Here is a 16,843-nt window from a genome sequence, read left to right on the forward strand (position 1 = left end):
TCATTAGACTTCTATTAAAGAACAACCTGTTGGGCTTCCCTGGTGGCGCAGTGGTTGGGAGTCCGCCTGCCGATGCAGGGGACACGGGTTCGTGCCCCGATCCCGGAGGATCCCACATGCCGCGGAGCGGCTGGGCCCGCGAGCCATGGCCGCGGAGCCTGTGTGTCCGGAGCCTGTGCTCCGCAACGGGAGAGGCCACAGCAGTGAGAGGCCCGCGTACAGCAAAAAAAAAAAAAAAAAAAAAAAAAAAAAGAACAACCTGTTATTTAAAATGAATAAATGATTAACTGCTTGCAATATTTAACTTGTCAAGCCAAACCAATTAAATATTAAATATTACACTTGAGAAGACAAAGGTCATTTACAAGAGTGCAAGACTTCATCAACCCACACTAAATTGTTACCAGCCTGCTCGTGCCCCCAGTTTGCCCGGACAACACTTTCATTCAACAGATATTTACTGAGCGCCTACTGTGTACCAGGTAGGCATTGTTCTGAGCACTACTAGATAAAACAAAGCCATCAGGGAGTCAGGCTAGATTCTAGTTGGAGGAAACAGACAAATAAGTAAACCAAACACATATTTATATATAATATGTGCTATAAAAAATTAAAGCAGGGCTGGCTGGCAAGTGACGGATGGTGCCCTCTGTTCATCATATAGAATACACTCTGTAGTTGTATCCCTATAAAGAAAGATTGGGAGGCCTGTCTGAGAAGGTGCCATTTCAGCCTGGATGAGGGAAGGAAGGAATGAGCCATGCAGATAAATGATTGCCAAAAGGACCAGTAAAGGCTCTGAAATGGGAAAGCTGGAAACCAGTAAATCTTGGCAGTAAGTACATGTACTGACTATTGCACCATTTATTCTGTCCACTTGTCACAGCGTTCAAAACATTTCATCATTTAAAACTTAAAAAAAAATACTAAAAATGAACACTGATAGCTTTATTATTGAACATACAGGACTCAGATTATGTGGTTCTGGGCACTGCTTCTCTTTTTCGATATTTAATAAAAATAGTTGATGCGAACTATACATCCTAGTGAAATAGAGATACATCTTTATTAAGACGTGTTTTAAACTTCTTTAGCCATATTGTCATTACCATACATTTTTATTATTCTAACAGTATCTCATAAAATGTGTATTACTGTAGTCCATGCCCATTTCTAGCCACTGAAAATTAATGAATATTAATTACTTCAGGGTCATAAGGAAAAGGATCCTGAGATGCGTTGTTTCCCGTCTACTCTGAGATGCTTCCCAGTAGGAGGGGCACAATGATAGGTAAGTGAATCCATGAACTACTTGAAATAACAAGAAAAAAAGCTGACAATAACTAGCCTTAGCTCACCATCTAGCTGTATATGCTGGGATGCACTTCCTGCTGTGGTCCCCACCTGCAAAATGAAGGGCTTGCTATTAACATGTCTGAGTCCTTTGATTCCTTCTCTTGCTCTCTCTCTCATATTTTGAGATCTAACTCTATGAATTGATTAAAATAACTGCTTTGTAACCAGTGATTTTCACTATCACTGGCTGAACGCTAAGTTAATCTTCTCTTCCTCCTTCAAACAGGATTCTGTGGGTGGGTTGCTCTAGAACAGTGATTCTCAACCCGAGGCGATCCAAACGCCCTCCCCACCCCCCTTCTAGGGGACATGTGGCGGCTATAGGAGCCGAGGTTGCCTGTCATGACTGTGGAGGGGTGCTGCCAGCATCTGGGGTTTAGGCCCAGGAAGCTGGTAGACACCCCACAACGCACAGGACAGCCCCCTGCAACGCAGAATGACCCAGTCCAAATGTCAACAGTGCCGAAAATGAGAATCTCGGGTCTAGAGAAAATGGAAAAGATGGAGAAGGGAGAAAATGAATGGGGGGCACTGCCTACTTATGTCCATCTGGTATTTCCCACCTAAGAAACAACATAGCAACTTTTGTCTTTTTTGACGCTGATTCTCCTCTATTGATTACGCTTTATTATTCCTGAAGACTAGGGTGTGTGACTTAAATAACCCCACGTTAGACACAAGCACAATAGAATAAATGAAAACTGGAGGGCAAATTCTAACATGTACCGTAACTATAAGAACATTCTTTCTAAGGCTTGAAAAAGTCTTCAGATCCTTGGTTTAATTTAATCGACAATGCGTTCATCTGCATATGGCATTCAGCAGCAAAATAAACTTTTTTCCTGCGTCTTTTGTTTCCAAATCAATGGGGAACAAAGGATATCCCGGTTCCATTCAGGCAGTTTCAATGATTCTCAAACGTGGGAGTAATAGTTGAGCCATTTAAAATACAGTGATGAGAAAGCATACTTAGTAACCTTGTAAACATGCTATGAAAGTACAAGGGAACCTTTAAGAAGAATATCCAAGTGTCCTTTTTATATAATAGCCCTTTGTACTATGAAATGTTCAGAGGTCCATAAAATGGAATTGAACAGAACAGACTAGAAGAATGCAATTTCCAAGTTTTCTAGTAATGGTGCTGTTAAAACATTATTTTTGTTTCTTAACACTCAGAAAATTACGTTTCCTCACCCCAGGATCAGCCCTACTCACAGAAAGGGCTTTGGACCCGTATTTAACCAACCGTCAGAAGGGATTCAAAAGGAGGCTAACTGAACACTGAGATTTTTGAAGCTCTCAAACGATGACCCAAGTGTTTTCTTGAAAACAGCAGCAGCTTGGCAGGAAGAAGGAATTAGACAAGAGAATTGATGGAAACCTGCCCTCCAAATGGGAAGAAAAACTTCCAATAACAAACTGTGAGTTTAAAATCACTGCATGGGGCCTCCCTGGTGGCGCAGTGGTTGGGAGTCCGCCTGCCGATGCAGGGGATGCGGGTTCGTGCCCCGGTCTGGGAGGATCCCATGTGCCGCGGAGCGGCTGGGCCCGTGAGCCGTGGCCGCTGGGCCTGCGCGTCCGAAGCCTGTGCTCCGCGACGGGGGAGGCCACAGCAGTGAGAGGCCCGCATACCGCAAAAAAAAAAAAAAAAAAAGAAAAAATCACTGCATGTTATACTATTCATCATTTAAACGGCCACCAGCCTTATTACTGGCATTTTCTCCTGCTTCTGAGCTGCCCCACGAAACACACTTTAGTAAGGATGATCCCCCCTTTCTGAGGAAAGGGAAACCCTCTTTGTCTCCCCATTCTGCACCCCCCTTCTATCTGCATTCTCTCTGTTCTAGCTGCATGTTTTGCAATCCCCTCCAGTGTTCCAAAGGCCAATGAAATCAGTCTCCCATAAGGGTACTCAGCCAAGTACATTCACTGCTCAACTGTATTTTTCTCTTTCTTAGCCCTTTCACCCACTGATTTCAAATTTCTCTTTAACAGGCCAGCTATGGCAGACCTCAACCGAATAGGTTATGAAAAGGCAAGCTAGGAAACCACACAGGTACGATTTCTCGAAGAGGAGAGCAGCCTGATGTTTTTCATCTAAATCCTTAGGCTTCACTCCAGCCTGCAAAGACAAGTGGCAGGAAACTAACAGCAATAATCAAAATGAGCTCAGCTGGCCTCGACTTGCTTTTAAAAAGTGTGTGGAGGGGAAGGAATACAGGCACTCTGCCCAGGAGAACCTAGAGAGAAAGAAATCTTCCCTCCTAAAAATCCCTTTAGTTTGCTGCCAGTGATTCAGTACATACCTGACCAAAAAAAGAAAATCTCCTACCCTAACTGGTTTGGCTGTTTCCTGGCTACTACCTAGAGAAGTGAACAGAGCCTTATCATCTCAGTTACATCTGATTTGGACTTTTTTTTTTTCAAGTAAATATTTGTAATTTCAATGCAGTTCCGTTGCTGCCCCTGCTGTCTTTGAATTGGATTGACTGACAATACTGTCTTGGATGACGCCGACTCCATAGCAACAAGCCAGGGAAGCCTGCACCTTCCTCCCAGCTGGCCTCTCTGTGGCCACTGGGAGGGCTGGGGGAGTATTTGGTGACTGGGGACTTGGCAGTTATCTTAGATTGTCGCTGAACGTTCTTCCTTTGCCCTCTGGGCCCCTCAGTCGGTCAGGATTTCTGCTGATCCCTGTGCACTTCTCAATGAATCCAGCACTCTGGGCATTTTTCTCTCTTTATTCAGGAAGTGGCAAGCTGAGCCCTGAGATTCTTTCTGCTCCGATGATATAAACAAATTGCAGAGGAAGTCAAGTCAAACTTTCCCTTGCTGCTTTTGTTCTCCCAACTAGCAATTCAGAAAACAGAGCCAACTTTTTTTCTTTTTGGATGCCTTTTAAAGATTGCTCTTAACTGAAAAGGCAGAAACCCTCTTTTTTTTAAACAAAGATACGCAACTTATTTTTTCAAAAAAGAAATGCCCTAGAAGGTTTTTTTTTTTTAAAGGCCGTTTCTGAGACTTTTCAAACCAAATTGCTCCCCTGACATTGCATACTTACCTAATGGTTGTTCTTCCCCTCAAATTTCAACCAAAAGAGCAATAATGAGCTTTGTGAGGACAATGGCTAGACCTGACTGGAGGCTCCTGGGGCCCTAGTTCACACCCAAGGAGAGCTAACAGTCATGATTCACTAAGGGTGCTAGGACAAGGCACACACCAGACAGAAAGGAGACATCTTATCTGTATAATCTACAGATACTGCTCGAAAAATCACACAATTAAGCCCTTCTCACAGTGGAAGCTACTTGAAGCTTTATCACCAGCTTGTAAGATGTCATCTCTGGGCCTCACTGATGGCTGAGTGAACATTAACAAACCAGAGGCATCTGACAATCCGGGTGACATGTTTACCATGCCTACCTTAGTCATCTAACACAGAAGCTCTGCACTACATAACTGAAGGAAAGCAGAATGGCGGGGAGGTATACAAATATTTGCAGGATGGCCCTGAGGTGGCTTCCCACACTGGGTGTTCTGTTACATTAATCCTGGTGCAAGAAATAAGACGTGACAGTCACATGCATATCTATATGCCACGCTTGCTGGTCCTCAACTGGCCCTCCCTGTACACAGGTGGGTAGTCAACTTTCAAAACAGCCTGATTTTCTAGTGAAGCATGTTAGAGTTCAAATACAGGCTCAAACTACTTACTCCATCTGTGTTCCCTTCTTTACTAAAGGGATATGTTCTAACAAGGCAGTGCTGTTACATGGGTTAAAAATAATAATATAGAGAGATATCTCACCCCAATGTGTGGCATTTGTTAGTCTCTCAAAAGTAGTTATTAATAAAATTCATAACACTGAGTTCCCCGGGTCAGTAAAAACTAGCATTGGTAGAAGCTGAACATCGTAGTATTTGCAAGGTTACTTCTATGTCAGAACATGTTTGTTCAATCATGATCATCCCTGCCCTCCTTATCTACAAACATATATATACTGGAGATATTTATAGACTACTAGGTATATAAAATCATTTATGCAAGTTGTAATTGTGCAATTACTGAATAAACAGTAGATGAAAGGAAAATGTGAGGTTCTGAAAGCTGGCTTTAATTCATGGCTTTTTTTTTTTTTTTGGCTGCGTTGGGTCTTCGTTGCTGTGTGCAGGCTTTCTCTAGTTGCAGCCAGCGGGGGCTACTCTTCGTTGCAGTGCACGGGCTTCTCATTGTGGTGGCTTCTCTTGTTGCGGAGCAGGGGCTCTAGGTGCGCGGGCTCAGCAGTTGTGGCTCGTGGGCTCTAGAGCGCAGGCTCAGTAGTTGTGGCACACAGGCTTAGTTGCTCCGCGGCATGTGGGATCTCCCCGGACCAGGGCTTGAACCCGTGTCCCCTGCATTGGCAGGCGGATTCCTAACCACTGTGCCACCAGGGAAGCCCTAATTCATGTTTTATCTTATATTCATTAAACTGTTTATTTACTTGTCTGCACTCTCCTCTCTGTTGATTATCTTCCAGGCACGCATTTCCCTTGAGCAACATCAGATGAGAAAGCAATCCTTTTCCATTGCAGGGGAAACAGAGAAACAGGAAACCCAGAGGCAACGACTTGCCTGGAGGCCTCCAAGGTATGCATGGCAGTGTTAGAAGTTGTGTGCACCTCCGCACCCCATAACTACTTTTAAAGCTTTGATGTAGAAACGTGCAATACCTACAATGCTCCTGAATTTCTGTAAAGCAAACAGAGCTATCATGCACTGATGCAACTGCCATACATTTATAGAATTCAACAATTGCATTCAACAAACTATGTCAAATACCTACCAAGTGCTGGGCACTAGGATACAAAAAGGAGTAGTCATCAGTGCTGGCTGGCCCCAAATGAAAACTAGACACACACTTAAAGGACCAGAAAAGCAGGGACACCATTACAACCCCTCTTGCCTGCCAAAGGAGACAACCAGAAAATTCAGGAAAGCTATTTTTAACATGTACATGTTCTTGTCTCTTTGAAAAATATAACTTTTCATTTTAGTTTGATTTTTATTTTAAGTTTTATTTGGTTATGGGTCTTGGGATAGTGTGTATTACTGTTCAGGAAATACACCTCTCCCACACCTGCTTTGGATGGAATATACTTCCCTGACCCACTGATTTGGACTCAGTCATGTGACTTTGTTGGTAATAGGCTGTTAGCAAGCAGGATGCAAGCAAAGCCTTAGAACGTGTTTACACCGCGGGTCTCACTCTTTTTGCATGTCCAACGGTGCTGTGAGAAGAACAGGCCTGTTCATTCAAGGAGGATGAGAGACACCTAGAGCAGACCCTGATGCAACCCACACCTTGAAGCCCAGCTCAGACAGTCTAGATCATCTGAAAACCAGCCAACTTGCAGATGCTTTTGTGAGATTAAATAATTATTGTTTTAAGCCACTGAGCTTTGGGTGATTTGTTACATGACATTAGCATGGCAATAGCTGATTGATGGAGGCCTCATAATATTTATAGGTCTTAATCTGTCTGTGGGCATACCATGACAGATACTAAATTACCACCCCCCCACAAAAAAATTTTTTAAAAATGCTTCAAACACTTGTCTTACTGATTTGTTATGTAAATCAAGGTCAGTTATAGCCTTTCATGGACTAAATGAAACTTGAGGTCCATAATGTTTAAATGAAACAGCATATGGTTAAAAAATAAAAGAGGTATGAGGCACTAGATAAAGCCTTCATTTCCACAAATGCTTCATTCCAAAAACTTTGTTCACTCAAAGAGATACTGGTTGTACTCTTGTGTTCAACCCTGAAGATACAGTACTAAGTATTAATAGCTAACCCTTATCAATTGCTTACCAGGTACTGGGTTTCATTTTTCATTTTTTAACTATTTTTTTTGAGGTATAATTGATTTACAATGTTGTGTTAGTTTCAGGTGTACAGCAAAGTGATTCAGAGATACATATACATACACACACACATATATATATACACACACACATTTCTTTTTCAGATTCTTTTCCATCATAGGTTATTACAAGATGTAGAATGTAGTTCCCTGTGCTATACAGTAGGTCCTTGTTGTTTGTTTTATATATAGTACTGCGTATCTGTTAATCCCAAACTCCTAATTTATCTTCCTTCCCCTCTCTTTCCCCTTTGGCAACCATAAGATTGTTTTTTTTATGTCTGTGAGTCTATTTCTGTTTTGTAAATAAGTTCATTTATATCATTTTTTTTTAGATTTCACATATACGTGATATATGGTATTTGTCTTTCTCTGACTTACTTCACTTAGTATGATAATCTCTAAGTCCACCACATTGCTGCAAATGGCATTATTTCATTCTTTTTGATAGCTGAATAGTCCATTGTGTGTGTGTGTATATATATATATATATATATATATATGCCACATCTTCTTTATCTATCCATTCATCTGCCAATGGACACTTTGGTTGCTTCCATGTCTTTGCTATTGCAAATAGTACTGCTATGAACGTTGGGGTGCATTATCTTTTTGAATTAGAGTTTTCATCTTTTTCTGATATATGCCCAGGAGTGAGACTGCTGGATCATATAGTAACTCTATTTTTAGTTTTTTTACGGAACCTCCAAACTCTTTTCCACAGTGGCTGCACCAATTTACATTCTTACCAACAGTGTAGGAGGGTTCCCTTTTCTCCACACCCTCTCTGGCATTTATTATTTGTAGACTTTTTGATGTGGCCATACTGACCGTGTGAGGTGATACCTCACTGTGGCTTTGTTTTGCATTTCTCTAATAATTAGCAACATTAAGCATCTTTTCATGTGCCTGTTGGCCATCTGTTTGTCTTCTTTGGAGAAATGTCTATTTAGGTCTTCTGCCCATTTTTTGATTGGGTTGTTTGTTTTGATATTGAGTTGTATGAGCTGTTTGTATATTTTGGAAATTAAGCCCTTGTCGGTCGCATTGCTGGCGAATATATTCTCCCAGCCCGTAGGCTGTCTTTTCGTTTTGTTTATGGCTTCCTTTGCTGCTTCCTTCTTAATGCTTTATCTACAACTTATTTAATCCTCAAAACTTAATGTAGTACTTACTATGTTTACCATGTAGTTACTATGATTATCCCTATGTTGTAGATGAGAAAATGGAAGAAGCAAGAAGATAAGTGACTTACCCAAGCTTCCACAACTTGTAAGTGACAAAGCTGGGATTCAAACCTAGGCTGTCTGGTTTCAGAGCTCACACTCTTACCCACCCTGGGATGTTGACAGGGAATTTGCAGAGTAAAAGGGGCAGCAACCTTAACGAACAAGACAAGTCAATAATTACAAACCATGGGCAGGACTATGATTGAAAAGAACAGGAAACAAGGGTTAAGAATAATAGAAACTGGGCTTCCCTGGTGGCACAGTGGTTAAGAATCCGCCTGCCAATGCAGAGGACATGGGTTCAAGCCCTGGTCCGGGAAGATCCCACATGCCATGGAGCAACTAAGCCCGTGCACCACAACTACTGAGCCTGCGCTCTAGAGCCCGCGAGCCACAACTACTGAAGACCATGCGCCTAGAGCCTGTGGTCCACGAGAGAAGCCACCTGGCGCACCACAACGAAGAGTAGCCCCCGTTCGCCACAATTAGAGAAAGCCCGCGTGCAGCAACAAAGACCCAACACAGCCAAAAATTAAAAAAAAAAAAAAATAATAATAATAATAGAAACTGTTTTAGACGGGTAGCCAGAGACGTCTTCTCTAGGTAGGGGAAATTGCCTGAAGGATGAATATGATCAGACCAGAAATGGCTGAGAGAAGATTGTTCTCCAGAGAGAAGGGTGGAGAGGTTAGTCTTGAGTCAGTACACAGCTTGGTATATTTTAGGGACTGAAAAATGGCCACTGCTTCAGGAGGCTAAGAAGGTGAGTGTGTCTCTTGCTCATTTCCATAGGACAGGGGTTGGTCAACAGATTTTTTGTAAAGCACCAAATGCTAAACACTTTAAGCTTTGTCGGCTCTGTGGGCTCCGCCTCAATTACTCAACTCTGACGCTGCAGCAAGAAAGCAGCTGTACACGGTAAGTAAATGGATGAGCATGTCTAAGTTCCACTAAAACTGTATATATGGACACTGAAATCTAAATTTCAGTGTGACAGTTCCATAAATAGCAAGTATGTGTGTGAAGACACACAGGGTAGTCAAATGTGGTGCATTTCTCATATATCAGGTAACTTATATTTGATACACCTTGACCTTGGAACTCTGGTGAGTTCTCTGTCAAAGTATAAGTGATACCAGTAAAACAGATAATTTTGAATAAAACTAATAACTAGGTTTTTAACTAATAACTGTTTTTTTAATCGTTCTATTTATTACAATTGTCCAGAAAAACAGAATCAATAGGATATGTATGTACAGGAAGAGATTATTAGGAAATTGACTCACGCCATTATGGAGGCTGAAAAGTTGCACAATTTTCTGTCTATAATCTGGCAGCCCAGGAGACCCAGTGGTGTAGTTCCAGTCTGAGTCCAAAGGCCTAAGAAACAGGAGTACCTAGGGCAAGAAAATCAATGTCCCCGCTCAAGCAGTGAGTCAGGAAGGGCTGAATTCTTCCTTCCTCTGCCTTTTTGTTCTATTCAGGCTCTCAATGGACTGGATGATGCCCACCCACACTGGGGAGGGCGCACTGCTTTACTGAGTCCACTGATTCAAATGCTAATTTCATCTGGAAACACCTTCACAGACATTCCCAGAAATAACATTTAACCAACATCTGGGCAACCCATGATCCAGTCAAGTTGACACACAAAATTAACCATTACAATCTGCTAAAGAGGAGCAAATGATAATGATCACCCAGGAAGAAGAAATATTGGCACTGACAAAGATAACATAAAAGAAATGCTCCATCTTTACAAAAAGGAAAGCAACAAACTAGTTAATGGGTGTCCTCCTTCAAAGAGTATTTGAGATTCATCACTGCCCTAGAAAACTCAAATTGCCTAAAATCTTACAGGTCATATTATAAAAAACTCGACAGATGTTTTCCCAAATCTGACACAACAATCCTAAAAATTTGCATCACTTAACCAGTAATGTGTTGCAAAGCCAAAAGAAACTTTTCTAAATTGACAATAACAAATTTTGATCAATCCTGATGGTGGAAAGATTATGTCTTCTTTCTAGTAGTCTCTCTAAAGAAAATGATAATCCAAGATCACTGTCACATTAACAGGTAATCCAAGAGTGTGTAGCCAAAATATATATGAAACGCACATTACAGGAAAAGTCAGGTAGTTAATAAAAAATAAAGATGTTATTTGGAGGATTTTATGATGTCAGTGATATTTTCAGCTTTAAAAATTGGGTAATTTGTAGTATATTCTTTTATTCTAAATAAATACTAACTTTTATAACTTTTTTCATAACTTTTCTACATCCTTTCTCTTAAAGCCCCCAAATTTTATAACCTTCAAGGCCTACCAACCTGGAACCAGCTCTGATTAAGCATCTATTATAGGAGCCAGGCATATCTAGATGCTAGAAATACAACATTGAATGGAATAGACACTGGTGGTTTTAAAATGTCTACAAAAAAAGAATCTGAAAAAGAATATATATATATGTCTAACTGAAACACTGTAAATCAACCGTACTTCAATAAAAAAAATTTTTTTAAGTGTAAACATATTGGGGGAAAATATTCTGTGACACTCCCCCTTCAAAAGGCAGAAGCCTCTCCCTTTGAGCTTAGGCTGGACCTCATGACTTGTTTCTAAGGAGTAGAATATTGTGCAGATGACACTGAGCAACATCCAAGACTAGTCAGAAAACACACTGCAGTTTCCTCCTTGCTCTTTCCCTCTGGAAGGCAACGGCCATGTCCTGAGAACATTCAAGCAGCATTATGGAAAAGTCCACATGGGGAGGAACTGAGGCCTCCAGCCAGCAGCCCTGTGAGCTCCATCTGAGAAGCAGATCCTCCAACTCTGTCAAGCCTTTAGATGTTGGCGGCCTCAACCAACATCCTGACTATATTGTGACTACTTACAAGAAACCTTGAGCCAGAGCCGCCTGTCCAGACTGTTCTCAGTGATTCCTGACCTCAGAAACGGTGTGAGATAAGAAATGTTTGTTATTTTCAGCTGCTGAGTTTTGGGGTAGTTTGTTACAGAGCAAGAGATAAATAATACACCACCAAAAGTCCTGTTTTCATAATTCTTACAGTCTGATGTTTGTTTAGGGGCAATGAATAAATGTTTTTTGAGGAAATGATGAATGACAGTAAATCAAATAAATGTATCAGATTATTACCCATTCATTCATTTATCAAATATTTACTGAGAAGCACCATCCGGTTATCTGTGTTCTAGGCATCAAGCTAGAATAATAAACGAGAAAGACAGAAAGCGCTCCCTGCACGGAGCTTCCAGTCTGGTAGAAAACCAGGTCTTTGCCCTGTGTCTCTGATATGATGCTCCCTCACTGCCGGACACTGGAATGAAGCCTCCATTTCCCTGTTCCAGTTACATGCATTATCTGACATAATCCCCACCACAGCCCCCTCTCCCTCACCCACCTCCATTCTGGAGCCTTCCCTGGTCTCCCTTGCAACTTGGCCATGTGACACAGTTCAGGCCGGTGAAGGAGATCGCTGGGAGTTTTCTGGGCAGGTTTGTTGTCTCAAAAAGGAAAAGATGTCCTTGGTTCTACTTACGTTCCTTTTCCCTGACTTGAGAGTAAAGCGGTTAGGCATCCTGCAAGCATAAAGAGAGAATCGCAAAGCTCTGACATTCTGGAGCCATTGAAACATAACAACTTCCTGCCTCTGGACTTCCTTTTAAGTGAGGGGAAAAACAACCTAAGTCTCTGTAGGCTTTTTGTTATGGTGGTTGCTACTTACAGCTGAAAGCATTCCCAACTGATTTAATGAAACTGAAGCAGAGAACGTTTAGATAGCCAAGGTCACAGAGCCAGTGGATGGAGCGATCAGAAAGCAAAACCAGATCTGATTGACCTTAAAATCCATACCCTTAATCACGATGTTATACTGTCATTATGGTTCCCTCAAGTAAGCAAAAACGCTAGAGCAAATGTATGTGCTCCAAATAGAGTAACAAGACTATTTAATGTTGCCTCGAACTCCAGGACACTAAATCTACATGCTGATTTTAACACTTAATTGAAAATTTCTCGGAGGTCATGGAAAGTGCTAAGGAATTTCTTAATATTGATGATGATGTTGAAAATATGCTAACCATGTATATATCTTTTAGAAGAGTTAATAAAGATAGATCCTATTCCTTGAGGGTCCCTTCAGCAAAATACTTCTAGGGCATCTATGATGTGCCTCCTAATTTACTCCCATGATCTGTTTCTCTGTCAGACAAGTTGAGCCCGTGCTCCTCTTTTAGAGATGAGAAAATTGCAGCTCAGAGAGGTGACAGGAGCAGGGTTAAACTCAGTTCTGCCATAGTCCAGGGCCTGCATCACTGCAAGTTAGGGGGAGAGTAGTAAAATGTATCCCGTATGTGATAGTAGAATGAATGATATTGGATATGGCAGCAACTCTGACAGTTTATACATGAATGAATAAAATTTGGGAACTACTCTAGTGGTAGATATTCTAGTGAAATAAAACATGGGTCAACTCCTGCTCTAGCCCCATCTAACTGTGACATCAGGTAAATCTCCCAATCTCCCTAAGCCTCAGTTTCTTCCTCTGTAAAATGGAGAGAATATTCATACAACCTCACAGGATTGTTCTGAGGACTCAATGGGGCAAAGCTGCTGGGTTTCAGGCAGGCTGTCCAGCGAGCCCTTGACAAATATTAATGGTTATCATTATTTTAATTACTGTCCCATACTTCCTCCCTATATACAAAGGAGACAGTTTTGATCCTTGTATTTCTCCTCGACAATTATGAGCACTCTTAGTACCAGAAGGAATATGTAGTAATCTGAGAGCAAACGATCTCTGCAAAAACAATGTCCTGAATTTTGCTAACAACGTTTTCCGTGCCCATGGCATAGAACAAAATGAAGATAGAACACGGTGAGGGTGCCTGGTGGGGAAAACAGAGGGTTTTGCTGCCCTGGCTTGGAGGTTCTTTTTCCACCCCCGCCCTGTCCCCTACCACCGCTTCCCTTCTTGTCCACATTGATCTAGTTCTCCCTCCACAATCCTGTCCTGCAGTTACATGAGCATTTGTTTTCATTTTAAGATAACAGATCCCTGACCTCTCTCCACGAAAGTAGTGTCTTGGTTTACAGGGGAAAGATCCAACACAACTGGGGGTGTCCTAATTTCCAAGGAAGTGTTCGAACATGGGCCCCTGTATTCATGTCCCCTGGAGTGTGGGCTGGCCTAGTGACTGTCTAGCAAATAGAATACAATAAACATGGTAGAATATCGCTTCGTGATTAGGTTACAGAGGACTGTGACTTCCACCTCTGCTAGCAGACGCTCTGTCACCTGCTCAGCTTGTACACTTTGATGAAGCAAGCTGTCATGTCGGGAAGCTCCATGCAGCAAGGAGCTGAGGGTGGCCTTTGACAGACAGCAAGAAAAGACCTGAAGTCCTCAGTCCAACAGCCCTTGAAGGAATGAGTCCTACCAAAAGCCACATGAGCTTGGAGGCAGATTCTTCAACTGAGCCTTCAGATGAGACCCTGGCCTAAACTGACACTTTGAATGCAGGCTTGTGAGAGACCCAGCTAAGCAGAGTCCAGATTCCAATCCACAGAAACTGTGAGACAGTAAGTGTGCCTTGTTATAAGCTGCCATTTGGCGCAGGGGTGTGTGTGTGTGTGATTTGTTACACAGCCATAGATAACGAATACAGACCCACCTAATCAATAAATAGGAAGAAGGGAAAGAGTTGGATCGGGATCTAGTGTCTCTGGATTCTGGCCACATTCTGCCACCTACTACCTGAGTGACCTTAGAAAAGGCATTTCCCTTTCTTGCCTCAATTTCTTCTGTCGAAGGAGAGGGGTGAATTAAGGTTTATAATTTTTTGTAGTTTTTCTCCTTAAAAACTAGTGATGTTCTGCCCTGGGTTCACTTTCTCCTTGGCAACAATCAGAATTAGATACAAGCTGTCCTTGTGAAACAGGGGTGGGGTTTTAACTCACCTCAGGCCTCACCTGAACCACTTTACCCATTCATATTACCTGCCAGGCATGGCAGGTGAGGCAGTCATACTAGCAGATGCCAAGTTGGCAAAAGACATACAAGACTTTTCATGAGGGGGAACGCATAGGATGGGAATACGAGAAAGGAGCCAGAGGAGGCTGGGAGCAGAGTTAGACCACAACGTTTGTCTAACCCCCGCAGAGGAGAAAAGAAGAAAGAACAGGTGGGTAGGAGTAGTCTGAGTCTGTGGCACAATTCTAAGAAAGTTCTGGCAAAGCCACGTGTCTCCCAGAAATGAGCCTGCTTTAGTACCCCTGTTGCAGGCAGTCCCTGGTAAGGAGAAACCTGGGGGAAATGTGCTCTAGGCACAAAGATGGATTTCAGAGCAGGGCATCCGGACCCTCGATCAATTACAGGCCCTGCTGCGGGAGACCCAAGAAGCACACTGTCATGGCTTCCACATCCCCCGAGGCTCCTTCTAGTCTAAAAACCCCACCCCAGTGTGGGGCCCGCAGGATGCATGTGGCCCACAGATGCATTCTGATTGGCTCATGGTGTTTAAAAACATCAGCTACAACACCAAAACCTTCATCCACACAAAAAAATGTTGATACACTGGACATCATCGAAATTTAAAACATTTGCTCTGTGAAAGACACTGCAGAGAAAACGAAAAGATGAGCCACAGACTAGAAGAAAATGTTGGCCAATCATATATCTGACAAAGGATTCGTATCCAGAATACGTGTTTGAAAACTTTCAAACTACAATAATGATAATAAGAAAACAAACCACCCAATATTTTTAAGTGGGCAAAAGATTTGAACAGGCACAAATAAAATATATACTGATGACAAATAAGCAAATGAAAAAATGTTCAACATCTTTAGTCACCAAAATGAGAGACCACTACAAACCTATTAGAATAGCTGAGTTTAAAAAAAAAAAAATAGGGCTTCCCTGGTGGCGCAGTGGTTGAGAGTCCGCCTGCCGATGCAGGGGACACGAGTTCGTGCCCTGGTCCGGGAGGATCCCACATGCCGCGGAGCAGCTGGGCCCGTGAGCCATGGCTGCTGAGCCTGCGCGTCCGGAGTCTGTGCTCCGCAACGGGAGAGGCCACAACAGTGAGAGGCCCACGTACAGCAAAAAAAAAAAAAAAAAAAAAAAAATACATCAAGTGCTGGCTTCATAGGACTGTTGTGAGGATTACATAAAATGATGTGTTTGATACTTGGCAAATAATGCATCCCTAATACATGTGTTATTGGAAATTTCAAAAGAAAATTAAGAACCAGAGCTTTGGAAGAGAGGGTTAAAAAGAAGACAGAGGGACTAAAATTGGAATAAAATGTCAATGGATAGGAGTTCACCTCAAAGGAAGTGATTTCCGTTCCTGAAAATTTCAAACACTACTGGGTCATCTGCCATTTTACAGGACAAAGAGGACGGTGTAAAAATGACATCACATTTACTAAACATCTGCTGTTCCTCAGGTACTTCACTCGGACTCTCATACTGCTAGTCCCACATTATAGATGTGGCTCAGAGAGGTCAGTGGTTTGCCCAGGACCACACAGCAAATGAATGGCAAAGCCAGAATTCCCAAGATGTTCCTTCTCTCCTCCTTACACAATACTGCCTTCCCAACTAGGAAGTAGGAGCAGCAGCAAAGAGGATGATGTTGCTCACTCAGGGGAACTTTCTCACTTTAACGTGCTTCCTGCACACATGAAATCCCTCCTCCCATCCCCACCACCACCACCTTCCTGCCATCTGAGGTCCCGCCATTTTTAGTCTTATATTGGGTACCTGCCCCGTCCACGTCCTCCCCAGCCTGTTATATCAGTGTTAGCCAGTGTTATTTAACATGTTTCTCATTTGCATCCCCCCTATAAGGAATATTTTTAGACTGTTTTTTGTAATTACCCCCCCATGATACGTTAATACCACATATACACCATACATCTGTTCATGTACTGTGCATATTTCTGTGCTTTATCTATAAAAAGAGTATGATTTTTGAGAAATCGAGAAACAGTGTGATCCCCTGGAGGGCAGCTCTGTGCCCCTTGGGAACGTGGGTGTCGGGGGAGCAGACCCAGCAGCATAGTATGAAACGGGGCTTACCTGGTGCCCGACACTGTTGTTAAGGGCTTCACACGCATCGACCCATCCAGCCCTCTGCTCAGAGGCAATAGTTTCTGGGTTCCACCCAGAACTGGGAAGCTGCATAACTCTGGGGACCCTTCTTGAAGATGGAACACTTTGCTTTGCTTTCATTTTGCTCATCTCCAATCTCTCTCCATCTTTGTCCACTTCCAGGCTAGAAGCAGAAGTGATTCTAGGAAAGCAAAACCACAGGAGGATGTT

At 42.4% G+C, this 16,843-nt stretch overlaps 1 long non-coding RNA gene across 2 annotated transcripts; it reads left to right on the forward strand.

The window, feature by feature from the left end:
- Positions 1–2,743: 2,743 nt before the first annotated feature.
- Positions 2,744–11,618, forward strand: LOC309817063. Of its 2 annotated transcripts, XR_014296087.1 has the most exons (4): positions 2,744–2,777; positions 5,874–5,983; positions 8,480–9,254; positions 10,789–11,618. It is a non-coding gene; the product is annotated as an uncharacterized lncRNA (long non-coding RNA). The 2 variants fall into 2 exon arrangements; XR_014296088.1 differs by lacking the exon at positions 10,789–11,618 and having other exon boundaries at positions 8,480–9,416.
- Positions 11,619–16,843: the final 5,225 nt, after the last annotated feature.

The sequence above is a fragment of the Mesoplodon mirus genome (assembly GCF_964341445.2).
Source record: "Mesoplodon mirus genome assembly, chromosome: 15".
Classification (NCBI taxonomy): domain Eukaryota; kingdom Metazoa; phylum Chordata; class Mammalia; order Artiodactyla; family Ziphiidae; genus Mesoplodon; species Mesoplodon mirus.